The following is a 19,737-nucleotide window of genomic DNA, read 5'->3' as shown; positions in this document are numbered from 1 at the left end:
GGCTCAGTGGTTGAGCATTGACCACACGAACCAGGAGGTCACGGTTCCATTCCCAGTCAGGGCACATGCCTGGGTTGTAGGCTCGATCCCCAGTAGGGGGTGTGCAGGAGGCAGACTATTGATAATTCTCTCATCCCATTGATGTTTCTCTCTCTCTCTCTCTCTCTCTCTCTCTCTCTCTCTCTCTCTCTCCCTACCTCTCTCTGAAATTAATAATAATAATAATAAAAAAGAATGGGAGAAGCAGGGAGGCCGATTCAAATGCCTGCCACATGATTTTCTTCTTGGTGTCTGTCTCACGATGGGCTGTATAAGGTGTTGGGAGAGCATTAAAGAGATAATGGGGAAAATGGGATTTAGAAACAGCAAGTTGCTAGGTTCATGCTCTCCTTGTAAAGAATTAAGAAAGTAGCCCCTCACGTATTAGTGTGAATAAAGGGGGAGCATCTCACCTTTCAGAGAAAAGCCTTGTATCCTCGGGAACAAAGCAGGCAATATTTTCTGAATGAATGAGTGAACGAATGAATGAGCGAACGAATGAATGAGGGAGCCTCCTTGAAATTCGCTGGCGGCCTTCTGAAGGGCCAGCAGTGGTCAGAGCGAAGCGTGAGGCCGGCAGCCATAAGAAACGGGGCCCCAGGTGTGCGCTGACGGCCGGAGTGACAGGCAGTAAAAAGATGATTTGTCAGGGGCCATTCCGGGAGGGGAGGAAAGGGAGCGTGAAATTATTTTTTATATCTTTGCCAGGAGACCAATTTTCCTGGGTTATAAAGGGAAGGGAACTTGAATTATTGATGGGATTTGCCCAGACGTAAGTGGTGGGCACGGAACACCCATCATCCAGAACGCCGCCCTCCACCCACAGGACCGATCACGGGGGCTGGGCGGGCCATCCCGAACCGTGTCCCCTGGGCCCAGAGAGGGCAAGGCACTGGCACAAGGCCACACAGCAAAGCTGACCCAGGCGGCGGCTGCTTCTGGTGTCACGGCCCAGCTCCTCACTCACTTGTGGCTCTGAAGGCGACCATGATTTGGGGCTGCACACACCTGGGTCTGAATCCGGGATCCATCCCCAGCTTTCTGGATAGGACGACCTTCGGGGGCCGCTTTGCCTCAGTTTCCTCATTTCTCCAAGGAGGGGCCGTTGTGAGGGTCAAGGACCCTCAAAGGTGCTGCGAAAAATGAGAGGCGACATCGTGTGCGGCTTCTCTGTCTCCTCCACTCTCTTCCTCGACGGCCCCCTCCAACCAGCTGTCCAGCGTGCTCACTCGCTCTCTCCCTCTCACCCTCGCTCTCCCCCCCCCCCCCCTCTCTCTCTGCCACATGCTCTCACTGAAGCCTCACTGGGCACTCCCCCAGGAGCAAATAAGCTGTGACAACGATGGTAGTGGACACGGTCCAATAAAAGGGGGTGAGAAGCTGGAACCGGTTCGGCTCAGTGGAGGGTCCCAGGTTCGATTCCAGTCAAGGGCATGTGCCTTGGTTGCGGGCACATCCCCAGTGGGGGGTTTGTAGGAGGCAGCTGATCGATGTTTCCCTCTCATCGATGTTTCTAACTCTCTATCTCTCTCTCTTCCTCTCTGTAAAAAACCAATAAACTATATATATATATTTTTAAAAAAGGAGGTGAGAAGTTGAAAATCTCACAGCATCTTGTTCCTGAGAGGGAGGGAGGGAAGGAATGGGGGGGCGGTGAGGAGGGAGAGAATAGCTTTTCCTGCTTTTCCCCTTGGAGAAGCGGCTGAATGGGAGAGCTATGATTACGCACAAGGACCAAAGCGCTGGTGATTACTGTAATGACAGCTCATCGCCACGGCCCTTTGTAGAGAAGAGAAAGGAATAGCTTCTCCTGAGTGTCTGCTCTGCGCTGGGCCCTGGGCCAGGCGCTCGCACAGCCATTATGCCCCAGCCTTCCCGGCCGCTGGGGGCCAGGCCCGCATCCCCGCCTCCCTGCTGCCTAACAGCGGAATGAGCAAGGGAGGCCCCTACCTGCCCCCCCATCTCCCTCCCCCAGGGAGGGGGTGAGTCTTGCACAAACCTGAGCTGTGGGTGGTGTGGCGGATCCCCACCCATCCCTACTTCCTGTGGCCTCTGTTTACCGTTGCCATCATTAGGAGATTAATGGAGGGGAAATCTCTCCCAGGCCGGAGGCCCTTCCTTTCCTCGCCAGGTGCTCCTGGATCCGCTCTTTAAATAAAGAAATAAATATATATTTTTTTAATTGATTTTTTTTTTTTTTTTTAAAGAGAGAAGGGAGAGCTAGAAACATCGATGGGAGAGAAGAGAAACATCGACCAGCTGCCTCCTGCACACCCCCTACCGAGGATGTGCCCGCAACCAGAGTACGTGCCCTTGACCGGAATCGAACCTGGGACCTTTGAGTCCGCAGACCGACGCTCTATCCACTGAGCCAAAGCGGTTTCGGCTGAATCCGCTCTTGAAGCTGAGACCGTTTCCCCCCCAGGGCGGGCAGTCTGTTGTTTTTAGCTTCTGGGGATCCTCAGCAGCTTCTGGGAGGGGCCCCAGTTTTTCAACTCTCTCTACTAGAGAATCACCCCGCCCGTCTCCTTGAACCAACGCATCCAAACGGGGCAGAAGGGCCCTGATTCCGTCCGGAGGCAAGGACAGGGCCCAAGTCTGGCCAGGGCAGAGTCACATGGGTTGGGCACATGACCCAACTGAAGCCAATGAGGGTCAGCTGTGGAACTGTGGTTGGAACACCTGGAGAGAGAAGCTCCTCGCGCTTGCGAAGGACAAGATGAGGGTGCGCGCTTGGGACTTGGAAACAGAACCAAGGAGGGGAAAGCAGGGGCCTGCAACGAAGTCGGAGCCTGGCCTTCTTAACACGCGGACACCCACGTGCTATTTTATCACACAGGCAAACGCATCCTCTCCCCGCCTGTTTGTTTTCTGTGCTTTTTTTTTTTTTTTTTTTTGGGCTTAAGACATTTGAAGATGGGCCGCTGTTATTTTGTATTTTTAAAATGTCTTCCTACTCCCCTAAACCCACCAAAGAAACAAAAAGCTTACCAATTCCCCACCTGTCCCCAACGAGGGGCCCGGGCGGCCTTTCCTTCAGAAGGGTGGGCCTCCACTCCCTACACCCTGACCCCACACCCCACACCCCACACCCCACACCCCACACCCCACACCCCACAGATCAGTAGCTCTTGATCCTTTACCCTTTGACGGCTCTTGGTGTTAGTGGCCGAGATCATTCTCCATTCCTGTCTCAGTTTCCAGTTGTTCCAACAGGCACCCCCTGGCTCAGATGAGAAGACTGAGGCCGAGGATGGCAAGTTTGATCTGCTCACGTTGGCACAGAGAACCAGGGGTTCCCCAATCTCTCTCCAGGGTTCTTCCTTCTAGCCCCTGTGGGTGACCCTGCCTAGCATGAGACGGATTGCTTTGTTGAGGTTCATTCAAAACCCTGGCACCAGCTCCCCGAGGTTTCTCAGGCCCACCCTGGCCCTGCTCGCCACCGGGCAGCACAAGTGCACGGGTTGTCTCTGATTCTAAGAAGCCGCCTCCTGAGACTTGTGCTGCACCGCCACCTGGTGGCGACACAAAAAAATACACCCTGCTGTCAGAACATGATTACTACATTCTGAGAGGCACAGAAAGGGAAAGATGAAGATGGGACCCCCTAGCTGGCGTGGTTCAGTGGTTAAAGCATCAGCCTACGGCCTGAAAGGTTCAGGGTTTGATTTCTGATGAAGGGCACATGCCCGGGGTTGCTGTAGGGGGCGTGCAGGAAGCAGTCGATCAATGATCTCTCTCCTCATGGATGTTTCTACCTCTCTTCCTCTCCCTTTTCTCTGAAATCAGTGAAAAAAAAAAAAAAAATATATATATATATATATATATATATATATATATATATATATATATATGTATATTTATTATTTATTTATTTATTTATTTATTTAAGAAAGGATCAATAGGCCAGTTCCTGGGAAATCAGAGCTATGAGGCTTGATGAGAGGGCCTGAGATCTCTTCCGTGTTCTGAATTCTTGCCACAATGGTGTCTCTGTACATCTCGTTTCTTTCCTTCTTGCAGACCTTGGCAACTTAGGAAATTAACTGCCGTCTCTGCTTCATTGGCTGCCAGGATGCTCAGAGCCGCTGTCCACGGGATTATGAGCAGCTGGATAGAACCATTCCTGACTCCATATTCCTTCCTCTGGCCCGAACTTTCTGTCTTAGCTGATATTGAGATGCCGAGGACATCTTCATAAACCACATGAAATCCGCTCTTTTTAAAAAAATATATATATTTTATTGATTTTTTACAGAGAGAAAGGGAGAGAGATAGAGAGCTAGAAATGTCGATGAGAGAGAAACATCGACCAGTTGCCTGTTGCACACCCCCTACTTGTGCCCACAACTCGAGTACATGCCCCTGACCGGAATAGAACCTGGGACCTTTCAGTCCACAGACCGACGCTCTACCACTGAGCCAAACCGGTTTCGGCATATCCCCTCTTTTTGGAAAAAGAAAGAAAAATAAGAAGAAAATCCCCTCTATTCTGGGAACAGGAAGGACTTAAATCAGGGTTATACCTTCAGCAAGACCAACGTTCTGCAAAGCCTCAGTTTGCTGCCCTGTAAAATGGGCGCGTGACCTGCAGTGTTTTGTGTGGGTTTCAGGGGATGCTCCATTCATGTAAGTTCCCTGTTTCCCATCTCTCCCTCCCCCAGGACTCTTGTCTTGGCTGCTGGCCCCGGGCAGGCTGTAAGGCAAAGGGCATCTAAAGAAGAGATCACTCTGTCCTCTGCGGGCCCACTGGTTGCGGTTGCTGGAGCCTGGTGCCCGGAGCCCAGCCCCTGCCTGCCTCCCAGAGGCCTGTTGGCCTTCACAACCCTCCGCCTCCCGACTGCAGGCGCCAGAGAGTCCCAGCTGGTTCAGGGAGCCCAGATGCATCTCATAAATAACGGATATGCCCTGCTGCAGGATGGCTGCGGCGTGGCCATGGCCGAGTGGGGGAGGGACGGCTGCATTCAATGGAGCCGAGGGAGGCAGGGAGGACTGCACAGAGGCTCAGGCAGGGGATGGTGTAATGGGGCCAGGGGTGGGGTGGGGGCTCCATGAGGCCAGGCCCTGGATACAGGCTGTTGGGGCTGAATCTTGAGTCAGACACCTTCTAACTATGTCCCTTTAGCCTCAGTTTCTTCATCTACCAAATGGGGAAGATAGCAATGCCTGGCACCATGGGGCTGGCATAGCTACCAGGTGCACTGGTGAACAATGGGGATCTTTTTCCATAGAGGGAGTTACACATATGTTGATATCGATGCGATTTGATACGTATGCTATTCTGTTGTATTGCTCCTTCAGATGACCACTTGTTCCGATCGGTGGCACACACACTTTCTGAGCGGCACTTCAAAACGTGCGAGGAAGTGGAAAATGGGGTCTCTGAATGGTCTGCCTCAAAACAAGAAAAGTTCTCTTGGGACGGTACCCACAAATGACCTGAAAGGTGGGGGAAATGTGTAGCTTGCGATGGACATTACTTTAAATAAAGCACTTTTGGGTTCTTTTGTTTTAAAAATTTCATGTTTTCTTTGATTACAAAAATCCGAATTTTTAACTGGTTAAAAGCTAATCTGCATTTCTAACGGGTATGTGCATGTTTAACCGTTATAAGTAGCTGTTAGCAGGTTAAAAACGGGCACATTGGAGCAGGGCTGTGGGCAGGGGAGGGAGAGGCCAGCTCTGCCTCTGCAGCATCTCCTGGCCTGGGCGGGGACCAGACGGGAAGGCCTGAGTGGAAGCAGAGGTCCCCGTAGCGGGTGATGGAGACAGAAGCTCCGGTGGCAATTGGTGGGGTAAGGATGGGTGGGGACAACTTCAAGAGGACACATTCATGGGCAGGGGTGAGGGAGAGAGAGGGGGGGATGGCCCATCGGGGTGTGTGCATCGGTAGCGTCTGCTGCAGGCTTCTGTCCCCACCCCAGGCTCCCTTCCCCTCCCCGCCCCCTCCCTCTGCCAGATCTGAAATCTGAATCACAGGAGATGAGGCTGGAGGCCCGGGAGGGGAGACGGGGCTTCCTGCCTTCCTGTAGCCTGAGCTTCCTGCCTTTCCCAGGGCAGCAGTGGGAGAGGCAGAGAGGCGGGGCGGCTGCACCTGCCAGGGCGGCTGGAGGCCGGGCAGCAGGTGCAGGGCGTCTGGAGGGGGCTGCGTGCAGACGGACAGATGGGGAACGGGACCGGGTGGATGAGAGAGCCGCACGCTCTGCCCCTGCTCTGTTGTCTGGACACAAAAGCCGAGACAAAGCAGCAGCGGGGACGCAGGCGGCGGACACGGAACAGGCACAAGCTGGAGACAAAGGATGGGCCCAGGCAGGCACCAGAGCACGGGGTGCGGCAGGCAGGCTCCCGTGACCTCCTGTCTCTCAGCCGCGACCTGGGCACCGTGAATGGAGAGGTTGGGGGCACCGGTGCGCCCCAGACCTCGCCAGCCCCACTGGACTTTTGCTTAAAGGGAAACAGATCACAACTCCACAAAGTTGCTTTTAGATCCTGGGGATGGAGACCAGGGTTTGTGGGTTTGTTTGTTTGTTTGTTTTAATAAAGAATTCTTTATTCCAACACATTTATTTATTTGAAATATTTCTAACATATTTTTAAATTGATTTCAGAGAGGAAGGGAGAGGGAGAGAGAAACACCAACGATGAGAGAGAATCATTGACTGGCTGCCTCCTGTAAGCCCCCTGCTGGGGGCTAAGGCCAGCAACCTGGGCGTGTGCCCTTGACCAGAATCGAACCTGGGACCCTTCAGTCTGCAGGCTGATGCTCTATCCACGGAGCCAAACTGGCTAGGGCTGGAGACCAGGTCTGATGATAAAGGCCCCTGGTCTGGGGCCATAGGGGAGGCAACCGATCACGGTGTCTCTCTCACATGGATGTTCCTCTTTCTCTCTCTCTCTCTCCTCTCTCTCTCTCTCTCTCTCTCTCTCTCTCTCCCCCTCTCTCCCGCTCTCCCGCTCTCGCTCTCTCTCCTTCTCCTCTGTCTCCCTCTTCCCTTCCTTCCACTCTGTCTAAAGCAATCAATGGGAAAATAGCCTTGGATGAGGATTAACAAACAAACAAACAAACAAACAGAGTAGGTGTGTGAGCACCCTGGCTTCCTGGACCTCACAGCCCAGGTGTGTCCCACACATGACCGCAGCAGGACTGAGCCCTGGTTACCCACCCGACATGCTCCGTGGTGAGGCCCGAACCGTGTCCCTCTGAAATGCATATGTCGAAGCCCACACTCCCCACTGTGCCTGGACTTGGCCATAGGGGTCGTTAAGATTCAATGTGGTCCTAGGGTGGGCCTGTACCCAATAGGATTGGGGCTCTGGTGAAAAGGGGAAGGGACCCCAGGGGTGTGTAGAGGGGCCACATGAGGACAGTAAGAAGGTGGCCGTCTGCAAGACAAGCAGAGAGGCCTCAGGAGAAACCAACTCTACCGGCACCTTGACCTTGGACTTCCAGCTGCCGGAACTGTGAGAAAATAAGATCCCGTGAGGCCACCCAGGCTGATCAAATGAATGCACCTGCTCTGGTTTCTTCTCTTCCCCCGTCTCACTGCTCTCCTCCGTCACCAATGCCTCCTGGGATCACGTCCCAGATAAATGACGTGCACTTGGATCCTTGTCTCGGGCTCTGCACCTGGGAGGATCGGGGCTAGTTTTCCTGCCCGCGCCTCACCCAGCGGGACTGCTGGCCTTCACACATGAAGGCAGCCTCGGGGGGCAGGACAGAGGTGAGACTCCGGAGAACACTGACTCTGTGCTCATCCATGGCCATGATCTTGAACCAGTGGTGTCCCTCCTGGACTGAGGGCGATGGGGCAGACCCCAGAGTGATCCCGCAAGGCGGCAGGGTCGTTGTCCAGAGCTGTGCACCCCTCCCAGGGGAAGGGAGGGGGAGTGGGAATGCAGACAGGTGTTTAGATCTCTCCCTCCCAAACCTTGGGCTGCTGGGTGGTGTCATGGGCCAAAGACCGTTTGCTTGGGGATCCCTGAAGCTCACGGGAACAGGTGAGGTCACCACCCGGTCCAGCTGAAAGAGGCCAACTTTATTCTGAAGTGGACCTTCAGGCCGATGGGGCCTCCTCCCGTTGCCATGACAACCAACACCCCGCTGCCTGGGGTTGTGGGCTCCATCCCCAGTGTGGGGCATGCTGGAGGCAGCTGATCAATGAATCTTGCTCATCATTGATGTTTCTGCCTCTTTCTCCCTCTCCCTTCCTCTTTGACATAAAATAAAATACAAAGGAAGAAAGAAAGAAAGAAAGAAAGAAAGAAAGAAAGAAAGAAAGAAAGAAAGAAAGACAAAAATCTATAGAAGTTAGGCCAAGCGATGTGGTGGCAAGAACATGGGCAGGAAGACTCAGACGTAGGTTCAAATCTCAACTCTACCATAAGCACTGGGCCTTCTAGCGGGGATAACTGAGAGGCACACACCGAGGCTGTGCGGGTGAAGCTCTGGTACTCCAGGACCGGTCCTCATACGCCTGGACCCACGGTCCTGCTCCCCGGGGCCCGGGGCCCACACCACACGGGCGCCTCTGCATCCTTGCGCGCTGCGCTCCCGGGGCCGCGTCCAGCTGGGTACCCGTTGCCATGGCAGCGCCCTGGGGCCGGGATGCTGGAGGCAGAGCGCACTGCTGCGGGGCTGGTCCCTCCGTGCGGTGGGGAGCAGCGCCGGTGTGCTGCGGGCTGCACCCCAGACCTCCGGGAGGAGGCAGAGGGGAGGGAGGGGTGTGGCAGGGCGCGGGGAGAGGGGGAGGAAGGCCGGGGTGAGAGCCGCGGGTGGGGCGCTCCCGCATTACCATCTCTCTCTCCGGCTCTGCAGCTACAAAGTCGATGCCAGCTGCGCTGCGCTGCACTGGGGGACCGGAGGGAGGGAGGGAGGGAGGGAGGGAGGGAGGAAGGGAGGGAGGGAGGCTGCGGACGAGCGCGGGGAGGAGTCTGCGAGGGGAGGCGCTTGCAGGGGCTCCCCTAGTTCTGCGCTGGGAGCCCGGGCACAAAGAGCCCTCTGCACTCGCGCTGAGCCGCAGGACTGCCGACCCGAGGTAAGCCGCCGCCCCATCCACCCTCACCGCCCCATCCAACCCTCCCCAAGCACCCTGGTCCCTAATTCCCCGGGGGCAGGTCCCAGAGTCCCGGGCTGGGGTCCGGGGGTGGCCAACGCGCCTGGAGCGCCCCGGTTTGATGGAGGAAGAGACTCTCTCTCCAGCCCGAGATGGCCAAGTGCAGCTGAGACTCTGGCTTGGGTGGGGCGCGGGGAAGGAGAACGGAAGGATGCGCCGGCGTCCAGGGAGGGCCGGGAACAAAGACCCTCTCCCCACCCTCATACCGGGCGGACGTGAGGGGACCCCGGACCTTGTGGGCTCCCCAGGTTCGCCGGTAGCTGGCCAGGTGTTGGACAGAGCCCAGTGGTCTCAGAACTGGGGGTGTTGGACGGGGTGGCGGAGCGCCCCCCCCCCCCCCAACCTTTTCCCGTTCCACTCTGGGACTCAAATCCCAGAGGTCCGGCTCCCCAGGGGCGGACAGGGCCCCAACACCCTCTTCGCTGGGAAGAACGGCACCGATAACGGTAACAACACATCATCCTACATGCAGAGCTTGCTCTGTGCCAACCCCATGCGCGGAGATGCTTTGCGTGCGTGCCCACAGCCGTCCCGCGAGGGGGGGGTAAGAACCCCATTGTAAGGATGAGAACACTGAGATCCAGAGAGGGCGAGGGACGCGTCCAAGGTCACACAGTCAGGGATTCTGAATCCAGATTGGTCGGACCCTAAAGCCCAGGTACACCCCCAAACGGGACCGGGAAGTCCCCAGAGCGCACCAGCTCCCTCCCCATCTCTCCTCTCCAACACATTCTGCCTGGAGAGGCTGGGGACTGTGCATTGAGGGGCCAGACCTTCTCCTCTTCCCCAGCGGAAGGCCCCGGGCTAGAGAAATTGCCTCTCGGTCTGGGCAGGGGGTGGCCCCGGGAGCCTGGATCCCCCACCCTCATCCCAGGCTCCAGACCGGTGGCCGCCGCGCGCCGGGAATCGCTGGCGCGCTCACCCCACTGCGGTGCGGCCGCGGGGAAAGCACCCCACCTGCTGCTGGCGGAGGCGGGAGGGGGGGGGGGAGAGAGGCGGGGAGGAGGGGGGAAGGCGGGGTACAGTGCGGGAAGCCGCTTTGTTTCCCTCCAGCCTCAGCCAGACCGCTGCCCGGGGGCGCATGGCCTGACTTTCCAAAGCGCATCCCCATTTGGGAGCGCCCTGGGGGCCTCGCGACCCTGGGCCTGGGGTGGGGGCCGGGGCCCGGGGGTGAGGAACTCACTCCGCTGGACGGACCGGGGACCTGAGGACCCAGGTGGTGCTTGGACTTCAGGGGCGGCGCTCCCCATACGCTGGCGTCCGGGCCACGTGGCCAGGGGATGAGTCAGCAGAACTGGGTGGGGCCGGGCCTCTGGGGGTGTGCTCAGACCCCGCCTCCCGCTCCTGGGGCAGGTGGGCAGGCCATCTGTGGGGAGAACAGTCCCCCCCCCCCCCACCTCCCCTCACCTCTCCCCTCTCCCCTCCCCTCCCCTCGCCTAGAACCCCAGTACTGAGTGATTTCCTCCGAGACTCTTTGCGTGGCCTTGAACTCAGCCCATGTTCAGTGCAGTTCGTTAATTCCATGTTGAAAGAATTTTAAGGGTGGAATCCCCCCTGCCCATAAGGCCCACGTATTGTATGACTCAGTGACCCTGGGCATTGAGAAAGATTCGGAAACCTTCCAGAAGCCTCTGTGGCCCTCAGCCTGCCCCGCTCAGCCTGCTGTCCCAGGAGCTTCCTTAGTTCTCTGCACTCCCCCACGCAGTGCCTGCTTCCAAAATGAGAATTCTACGTTTGGTGGTTTTTACGAATTTCACACATTTTAATGAAAATGCGTGATGATTGGAGGAGATTTAGGGGGAAAGGGAGGAGAAGTCCGTAGTTCCGTCACCCAAGAATAACTTCTGGAACCCCCCATTTTCATGTGCGTTCTGCCGGCGCCCGTGTCTGTTACTGGGAATACTGGTTGAAGCTGTGCTTCTGTATCTGCTGTAACGGGTCACAGGGGGTGAGTTTCTCAGCCGTTTTACCCGTCTTGTAAGAGAACTGGTGTTTCGTGAAGCAAATACACTCGCTCTGCTCAGCTCCCTATAGTGGGACCTGCCAACTGTTTTCTTCTTTTTTTTAACTCCTTCATTTAAAAAAATATATTTTATTGATTTTTTTTTACAGACAGCAAGGGAGAGTTAGAAACGATGAGAGAGAAACAACGATCAACTGCCTCTTGCACACCCCCCACTGGGGATGTGCCCGCAACCAAAGTACATGCCCTTGACCGGAATCGGACCTGGGACCCTTGAGTCTGCAGGCCGACGCTCGATCCACTGAGCCAAACAGGGTAGGGCTACTCCTTCATTTTTTAAGTTCCTTCCTCTGGCCCTTTCTCTCCACGCTTCCAAAGCGGAGCAGGATTATGTCCCGAATCGCTCGCTCACCCAGGCAGTGCGGTGTGGTGGGAAGCGGGAGGACTGAGAGCCACACTATGCTCTCCATCTGCCCTCTGTGTCAGCCTCAGGACCGAGGTCATTTCCCTTCTCGGAGCCTCAGTCTCCTTCTCTGAAAAGTGGGAATCAGAGTCCCCACTTTAAAAAAGCTGCTGTGAGCCCTGGCTGGTTTGGCTCCGTGGATAGAACATTGGCCTGTGGACTGAAGGGTCCCGGGTTCGATTCCAGTCAAGGGCACAGACCCGGGTTGCGGGCTCGATCCCCAGTGAGGGGCGTGCAGGAAGCAGCCGATTGGTGATTCTCTGTCATCATTGATGTTTCTATCTCTCCCTCTCCCTTCTTCTCTGAAATCAGTATAAACATACTTAAAAAAAAAAAAAATAAAAAGCTGTTGTGAGGTTATGAACCAGCGTGTGTGTGTGTAAAATGCCTGACACCCAGTAGGTGCTTCATACAGACATTGCTGCTCTTGTGCACCCACTGTGTTCAGTCTGAGCTCACTGGCTCAGCCCTCAGTCTTGCACGGATAGTTATTTGCTTTTCTCTGCATTGGGTGGTTGGTTCTTGGGGGTGACCCTGGGCTGTTGGAGTGTGTGTTTCTGGAGCTCCGGGCCCCATTGTGCAGGTTCAATGGCTGGTGAATAATTTAGAGCAGAGCCCTTTGTCCCCGGGGATCCTTCCTCTGTGTCTGCAGCCCGGCTCATCTGTCAGCTGGAGCTCTGAACAAAAGGCAGAGATAATCAGGGGCAGAGGCACAGGCCGGCTGAGGGCGACATCTGTCTCCCCAGCCCTCTGCCGGCTGATTGGATCAGAGTCGGCAGGTGTCCCTTCTCCCCTGTGGTGCCAGGTGGGCCCCTCCGAAGGCTGACCCATGAGTCACGGAGGGGAGGGAGGGGTCATGGAGGGGTGTGCAGGGGTGTGGAGCAGATCATTCACAGGAACCAATGCTAGCGTCCATTTAGGTACCATTTGCCACGGTTCCGGCTGGACCCTGCCTCTTGGAGACCGTGATGAGCCTGGGAGCTGGGCTTGGCCGATGAGAAGCACAGGCTCAGAGAGGGGAAGTGACTAGCTCAGAGTCACACAGCGCGTTTTAGCTGGAGAGTCAGGATTTGAACTTGAACCTAGTATAACTTGGAACCGTGTGTTTGTCACTGCTACACAATACCATCTCTCCTAAAAGTGAACTCAATTGCCTCAAGTTCACAGAAGCAATTAGAGCAAACCCATCAGAGATGGTTTGACCATCGTGGTCTAGTCTCTTCACGGGAATAGTAATGCTGATGCCCACGGTGTCTGCCCTGTAGGCATTCCTTCCCCGGCCTTTTCTCATTTAAGCCTCTCCCCAACCCCCTCCATTTGAATGTCAGCCTTCTGCCCCATTTGGGGTTCAACAGGCCTGTTTACAATCCATTGGCACCATTTTCTCCCTGGGTGATCTAGGAGCAAGAAACTTGACCCCCAGCCTCAGTTTCCTCATCTGTAAATTGGGACAATAAAACCCAACTCTTGTTTTGTCGGCTGGATAAAGGTGCCCCCAATTAGTATCTGTCCTCAGGAAAGGTGAGCTTCCTTTCCTTCCCTCCTTCTGCTTTTCTCTCCTCCCCATAGCCCAGAGATTCCCTTGTGTGAGGGGGGCTTGGATTCTGACGCCCCTCTTTGGTGTATGGTGTTTGCCTTTGTCCAGAAACAGCGCATTCTGATCCTCTGAAGCCTCGACCCCCCTCAGCCAGTCTCCTGCGTGGCCAGTCTCCTCACTCATGCAAAGCAATTTAGGCCAACCGCTCCCGTGGGCCTCCGTCTCCGGGCAGCTATTTTATCCCCGAGTCAGGGAAAAACCCCTCGCCCGGGGGGGACCCCAACGGGCAACCAAAGGCACGTGTTCCTGGCAGCCGCTCATTCGGGACAGGGGATGGAGTGCAGAGCTGGGGGGGGGGGGGGGGAACGGAGGGCGCCCGGGTGGCGTCAGTGAGGTTCTATAGAATGCAAGGGATAGATAACACCATCGTCCCATTTAGTCTTCACAGCGGCCTCCCAAGGCCGGCCCTCACTGTCCCGGGTGCTGGGTAAGAAGCCAGGCACAGAGGGGTGAGGCGCCTGCTCAGGGGGCAGAGCAGGACAGGGATCCATGAGGTAAAATCCTATTTTTCCTGGGGATTGGGATGCTCTGATTGGCACTGGCCTGACCAAGATACCAGTCAATTTACACACACACACACACACACACACACACATATATATATATAATTTACAGACAGGAAGGGAGAGGGATAGAGAATTAGGAACATCAATGAGAGAGAAACATCCATCAGCTGCCTCTTGCACACCCACTACTGGGGATGTGCCCGCAACCAAGGTACATGCCCTTGACTGGAATCGAACCTGGGACCCTTGAGTCTGAAGGCTGACCCTCTCTCTATCCACTGAGCCTAACCGGCCGGGGCTTAACTTCTTTTAAAAAAAATATTTTTATTGATTTCAGAGAGGAAGGGAGAGGGAGGGAGGGAGAGAGAGAAACATCAATGATGAGAGAGCATCATGGATCGGCTGCCTCCTGCACACTCCCACACTGGGAATCGGGCCTGAAACCCGGGCTTGTGCCCTGAACGGGAGTCGAACCCATGACCTCCTGGCTCATAGGTCGACGCTCAACCACTGAGCCACCCCAGCCGGGCCAGTTTCCTGTTTGACTGCTGATCTGCAGCCAGAGAGCTCAGTTTGTGGGCCAGAACCCCTGGCATCTATTCTCCCACGTGCCCTCGGGTGCCTGTGTGTTCCCACACCCCCCCTCTCTCTTGATGACAGGAGTTCCAGACATGTCACAAGCCCACCACGGCCCTCACAGCATCAAAGGAGTAACCAAGGCGACCTTCCCTCTCTGTGCACCCATGGGGCGGCAGAGACCAGCGCCAGGCATGCACCCAGCTGGTCTACCGTGAGATCCATAGGCGCCGAGACCGGACTCTCCAAGGTAGGAGGGACCCCTAGAACTCTCTGGCGGCCAGTCCTTCCGTCAAAGCCTTCCTCCTGATTGAGGTCCCACGATGCTCCTCTGAGGGTCTCTTTTCAGAGCGCAGCCAGTTCCTGGGGAGGAAGTGAGAGGAGGGGCTGTCTGACGGTCAAGACCACGCGGGAAGCAGCCGTGCAGATAAGTATTCCAGCGGACCAGCCCGCAGCTTCCCAGCCCGGCCTGTGCAGGTCTGGGCGGGGAAGGGCAGTGTCCCGAGACCCCCAGGTGGGAGGGGAGACTGGAGATGTAGCTCATCACTCTCCTCCCTCTCTGCCTCAAAGAAGGGGCTGGTCCCCACCTTCTGGGGCCCTGCCATGGGTCACTCTCACCTCCCCACTTTTGGCCTGGAGGTGGGTATTTTATTTTATTATTATTTAAAAAAATATTTTATTGATGTTTTACAGAGAGGAAGAGAGAGGGATAGAATTAGAAACATCGATGAGAGAGAATCATCCATCAGCTGCCTCTTGCACACGCCCTACTGGGGATGTGCCCGCAACCAAGGTACATGCCCTTGACCGGAATCGAACCTGGGACCTTTCAGTCCGCAGGCCGACGCTCTATCCACTGAGCCAAACCGGTTTTCGCTGGAGGCGGGTATTTTATAGACGCCACCGTCAGGAAGTTCTGAGGAGCTGAGTTAGTTATTTCATCTCGAGAGCGCCGAGGAGCTGGCGTCAGGAGGAGGTGGGGGCCTCCCGGTGGCTGGCCCGGCCCTTCTCAGCCCTGGTCCTTGGTCATCATGCTGATAAGACTCGGCCAGGGCTCCTCTGCTTGGCAGTCACGTGGGGACCTCAGCACCCCGCCTGGAGGGCACATTCTCTGCAGGGCAGGGTGCTCAGTACCCCTGCCCCATGTCCCGGACCCGTGCCCACTCCCGGTGCTGACCGCAAGCTCTGGAAACGTGCTGGTTAGCGGGGAGTCATGCCAGGGCCCGGGCCGGGCAGGGGCCTGGCTTCCGTGTTCTCCTGCAGTGTGGTTGGCTCTTCTGTCTTCCAGGGTGGGCCGGCGGGGGTCCAACGTGGGAGCCGGGAGCTGGGCGCTGCCGGGTAAGTCTGGGTAGGCGTGGGGTTGAGAAGGTCCATGGAACTTACTTCATGGAGATGGGGCCTGGGGGCGGGGGGGATTCTTCCCTCACCCCAAACCCTCCCCAGGTCTGGGCCTGGCCGGACACTTGAGCTCAGGGGAGCCAGGGGGCTGGAGGCTTGCTCTGTGTGGTCTTGGTGGGGTCTGGTGGGGTTGATGGCTGAGATTTCAGCACCTTCCTTCTCTCAGCGCAAACACCGACCACCGAGCCCTTCTCCCAGGCTGAGGATCCGGAGGGAACCCCAGGGCGTGGTCCTGCCCTCTCAGACCATCACGTGACCATGTGCCTGATCACAGTCTCAGCAAGGGAGTGAGCTCCCCGTCCTGGGAGGTATGCATGTGTGTGGAGGGGGGTGCAGAGGTCTCCTCGGAGGGGATGCTGTGGAAGGAACCCAGGCCTCTCACGGACTCCGAGGCCCTCTCTGCCCACCGGAACCCTTGCTCCTTCTTTCTTGATGCCCCTGGGCTGGCTCTGGGTTCCCCTTATTGCTTCTCCATCCTCCGAGCCGGCCCTCTCAAGGCGGGCATCCATGGCTCTCCTCACTTCCTGTTCCTGGTAGCGTTCAGAGCCCCCACCCACACGCTGTCTAGGTGTTGGGGGCACAGGAGGGCACCCGCACTCAGATGTGGGGTACAGTTGGGAGGCTGGGGGGCTGGGCTGGAGGCTGTGTCCTTATCCTCTCGCTCCTGCCTTCCCCAGGTGGCTCCGCGCGCTCAGGACGCCGGCCTGGTCTTGTCTTTGGAGCCGGGGGACCTGGCCGCTGGGACGCAGGGAGCAGCCTCCGGCGGTTTTCCGGAAGCCTGGACAATTCTCCCAGGACCTTACTCGTGGATGGATAACAGGGCCCCCTGGTGGCGAGTCAGCGAAGTCAGGACCTGGCTAGGGAGGCCAGCTGGAGGCTGTAAGGGCAGCCCGGCTGCCCACCGTTCCGTTCTGGGCCACCCCGTCTGGGCCTGGAGGTCGCTTCCGGACCTTGGGCAGACTTGGCTCCCCCTTGAATCTCGGCTGGTGCTCAGAGGGAGCGTGGCCGGGGCAGAGGCCCTGACTGCACCCTCCTCCCCAAGACCAGGTCTCGGGAACCCTACCAAATGGGGGGTGGGTGGGCAGGAACATGGGGTGGGAGTGGTGAGGAGCTGCCAGAGGGAGGGAGGGCAGGCCAGGCTCCGTGGGCGCTGTCTCTGGCGTCTGTCTAGCGCCATTTGCTTTGTGAGTGATTCTCATTTTGGATGGGGATTTTCTGGGATCTCCTCTTTCCGATGGTCCCTGGGAGGAGGCAGTCAGCGTCTGGGAGGAGTCTGGGCCTTCTCCCCATGTTCTGGGCTCCTGAGGGGCTGCTGGTGGTGAGGGTAGTTGTGTGTGTGCGGAGGGGATAGCAATTGGTGTGTGCTCCTGAAAGTAAAGGGCTTGTTTCCAAGAGAGGAGGAGACCGAGGCCAGGGGACTGGCCGGAAGGAAGGAGCCGGACACTGGGCCTGGTTCCCGCCACCCAAAGGGAAGGGGCCGGATCTCAGTCCCCTGCTGCTTATAACAAGCCTTGATTCTGCCATGGGGGGCAAAGGCAGGCAGGGCAGGGCCCACACAGGCACGCACAGGCTCACCTCCACGCCCACCTCTCCATCCTCCATTCATTCCAGCCACTTCCTGAGGGGCTGGTCCCAGTGCCCGCAGGAGAACTGCCAGGGCACCAGCGCTCTTGGGCAAGTTTAAAGCTAGACCTAGTTTCCCCAGGGTGGTGGTGGGGGCCTGTGCCAGTCAACTCCAGTGGCCAGGGCCGATGGGAAGCACAAATGTTATCTCCTCACAGTTCAGAAGCTGGAAGTCCATCTGGGTGCCAGGGCTGGTTTCTCCTGCGGCCTCTCTCCTCCGCTTGCAGACAGCCACCTTCGTGGTGGCCTCACGTGGCCTTTTCTCTGGGCACACACCTAGGGGGTGCAGGCGGAGAGGGGTAAATCTGGTGCCTCTTCCTCTTTTCATAAGGGCACCAATCCTTTCAGGTTAGGGCCCCACCCTTATGACCTCATTTAATCCGAATTACCTCTTGAAGGCCCCATCTCCAAATAACAGTCACATTGGGGGTTATGGCTTAGACCTATGGTTTTGGGGAGGGACAAAGTATAGTTCGTAATGGGGGGGGGGGTCACCACACACATGAAAAGCAGGAGCCATCTCCTCTTCACCACCCCCTCCCTGGCTAGCGTGACCCTGGGTGCTCTGTGCGGCTTTGAGAGGAGGAGGAGTAGGAGGAGGAGGAAGATGAGGAGGAGGAGGAGGAGGAGGAGGAGGAGGAGGAGGAGACAGGCTAGTGGCTGGTGTCCACTGGAGATAGTGGTTTGGGGGCAGCTGGCCTTTGGTGGGAAGATGCTGGTGTGTGCATATGTGTGCATGCGTGTGTGTGTGTGTGTGTGTGTGTGTGTGTGTGACAGGACCCCAGCCCTCGGGAAGGGACTGACCAGAAGCAGGCGGTTTCCAGCCAGGACAAGCAGGGTCTATTTGCAGGGGAACTGGGGTGTTTGGTGGGAGGTGTTTGGTGAGGGTTTGGTGGAGGGTCTTTGAGGCCCACAGTCAAGCAGCAGCTTGGTTCTGGTGGGCAGAGGGGCTGGGAGGCAGACCCCTGCCCTGGTCAGGCCCGGCTCGCTGGCTGGTGGGGGCGGGAAGGGCCCGGGCTGCAGCCAGAGGGCCCCGGGCGGTGCTGCATGGTGTGATTAACCTACTAACCCAGGGCTGGGCCGGGACACTGCAGCGTGTGACGAGGTGCCTGGCCTTCTGCCAGCCGACTAACCCACTAACCAGGCCGGAGCATGCCCTACTAACTCCCCGCAGCCGGACCCTACTAACCTTGCAGCTCAAGGGCCTCGAAAGGGGCTGGGATGTGGGGGCAGACCAGGCTCCAGCAGTCCCCGCCCGTGGCCCGGGATCTGTGTGCAGACCCACCTTCCGGGGCGGGGCAGGCGATAGCACTCCCCCCGCCCCCCTCGGCCCCTTCCCGCTGGGCGACCTTAAGCGAGTCACCGCACCTCTCTGAACCCGCAGCAGTAGTGTGGGCGGCCTGGTCCTTACCTCTCGGGTTTCGGGGAGGAGTCCCGTGAGGACTAAGGTCTTGGCGCCTGGCAGAAACGTAAGAAAAAAAGGGTTGGGGTGGGGGGTGGGAGGCCCAATCTGGTTGATCATGCCCCCCCCTGCCCAGGCCCTGGCCCCTCTGGGTGACCTGCACACAGACCCCGCTGCCTGGGGCCTCACGCTCGCTTGGAATCCCTAACCCACTTCCTCCTCAGCTTTCTCTCCTGTAGGCAGCTCTTTCGTTTGGTTACTAACCTGCCTAACCTGGGGGGTGCCTTGCGCGCACCCCGACTGCCCCTTAACCGACTAACGGACCCGCGTGTGTCTTTCCTTCTCTCCTAGTGGCTCCCGTGTGTGTGGCTGAGGTGCCCCTGTCTGCTGGTGCTGTGCTCTGACGTACTAACCGCCCCCCTACTAACACCCTCTTTTCTCTTCTTACTAACCCCAGCTCTGCCAAGCTCTGGGCCCCCCTGGGGGCTGGTCCTACCTGCCTTTGGCAAGCCGATGTGCTTGGCTGCCCCAATTGGCCGTGAGTTGAGTCCATTGGGCCGGGTCTGAGGCTGGGGGACAGCCCACTGACCACCCCAGTGGCCCGGAGGAGGAGGAGGGGAGGTCGTGTGCACCCTGGGAGGCTGGCCTCTGAGCACGAGCCCCTCTCCTGGGCGGAGTCTGGTTGCCACTGGGGTGGGGTGGGACCAGGGAGTCCTCGGGGTGGGGGTGTGGAGGCCTGTGGGTCTACAGTGTGGAGCACTGGGCCTTGCCCAGCCCAGGGGGCAGAGAGAAGGGCCTGGTGCCCCTCTTTGCAGGGCGGCGCAGGTAGGATCTTCCCCTTTGGGAAGTTGGACGGCTTGAGGCTGTACAGGAGTCAATGGGGGGGGCGGGGGTCCCCACACCGGAAGTCAGTAGAAATTTTCCCCCCAAACTTGACATCACTGTGGGGAGCATTTAGTGCAGGAAGGCAGCCAGAGGGGGCATTGCCCTATTTGAAGGAGGGGAAAAAGGGCATTTTCTTTGCCGCTGGAAGTCACCCAGAGGGGAACTTCCGCCG

At 57.5% G+C, this 19,737-nt stretch overlaps 1 long non-coding RNA gene across 2 annotated transcripts; it reads left to right on the top strand.

Annotated features, from left to right (window-relative positions):
• The first annotated feature begins 8,918 nt into the window (after positions 1 to 8,918).
• LOC311613831 lies at positions 8,919 to 19,737 on the top strand. 2 transcript variants are annotated; one of them, XR_014793536.1, is made up of 6 exons: positions 8,919 to 9,074; positions 14,342 to 14,507; positions 14,607 to 15,595; positions 15,822 to 15,963; positions 16,333 to 17,845; positions 17,891 to 19,737. It is a non-coding gene; the product is annotated as an uncharacterized lncRNA (long non-coding RNA). The 2 variants fall into 2 exon arrangements; XR_014793537.1 differs by having other exon boundaries at positions 16,333 to 19,737.

Source organism: Pipistrellus hanaki, assembly GCF_964339955.1.
Source record: "Pipistrellus hanaki genome assembly, chromosome: 19".
In the NCBI taxonomy this organism is placed as follows: Eukaryota; Metazoa; Chordata; class Mammalia; order Chiroptera; family Vespertilionidae; genus Pipistrellus; species Pipistrellus hanaki.
This window is presented reverse-complemented; position numbering and strand designations above follow the sequence as displayed.